Source organism: Hemitrygon akajei, unplaced genomic scaffold, assembly GCF_048418815.1.
Source record: "Hemitrygon akajei unplaced genomic scaffold, sHemAka1.3 Scf000087, whole genome shotgun sequence".
Taxonomy (NCBI): Eukaryota; Metazoa; Chordata; class Chondrichthyes; order Myliobatiformes; family Dasyatidae; genus Hemitrygon; species Hemitrygon akajei.
Genome location: NW_027331973.1, coordinates 519,666 through 520,604, shown reverse-complemented (window position 1 = coordinate 520,604; position 939 = coordinate 519,666).

The following is a 939-nucleotide window of genomic DNA, read 5'->3' as shown; positions in this document are numbered from 1 at the left end:
TTCTGCAGTGGGACGTTCCAGTGAGACAGGGAGTTATGGACGGGTACAGGTTCAGGGCATATTTGTGTGGAGTTCTGCATTGGTACGTTCCAGTGAGACAGGGAAGTTATGGAGGGGTACAGGTTCAGGGCATATTTGTGTGGAGTTCTGCATTGGTACGTTCCAGTGAGACAGGGAGGTTATGGAGGGGTACAGGTACAGGGCATATTCGTGTGGTGTTCTGAAATGGTACGTACCAATGAGACAGTGAGGTTATGGAGGTTACAGGTTCAGGGCATATTTTTGTGGAGTTCTGCGTTGGGACGTTCCAGTGAGTCTGGGAGGTTATGGAGTTTACAGGTTCAGGGCATATTTGTGTGGAGTTCTGCAGTGGTACGTTCCAGTGAGACAGGGATGTTATGGTGGAGTACAGCTTCAGGGCATATTTTTGTGGATTTCTGCATTGGTACGTTCCAGTGAGACAGGGAGGTTATGGAGGGGTACAGGTTCAGGGCATATTTGTGTTGAGTTCTGCAGTGGTACGTTCCAGTGAGACAGGGAGGTTAAGGTGGAGTACAGGTTCAGGGCATATTTGTGTGGATTTCTGCTTTGGTACGTTCCAGTGAGACAGGGAGGTTATGGAGGGGTACAGGTTCAGGGCATATTTGTGTGGTGTTCTGAAATGGTACGTACCAATGAGACAGTGAGGTTATGGAGGTTACAGGTTCAGGGCATATTTTTGTGGAGTTCTGCGTTGGGACGTTCCAGTGAGTCTGGGAGGTTATGGAGTTTACAGGTTCAGGGCATATTTGTGTGGAGTTCTGCAGTGGTACGTTCCAGTGAGACAGGGATGTTATGGTGGAGTACAGCTTCAGGGCATATTTTTGTGGATTTCTGCATTGGTACGTTCCAGTGAGACAGGGAGGTTATGGAGGGGTACAGGTTCAGGGCATATTTGTG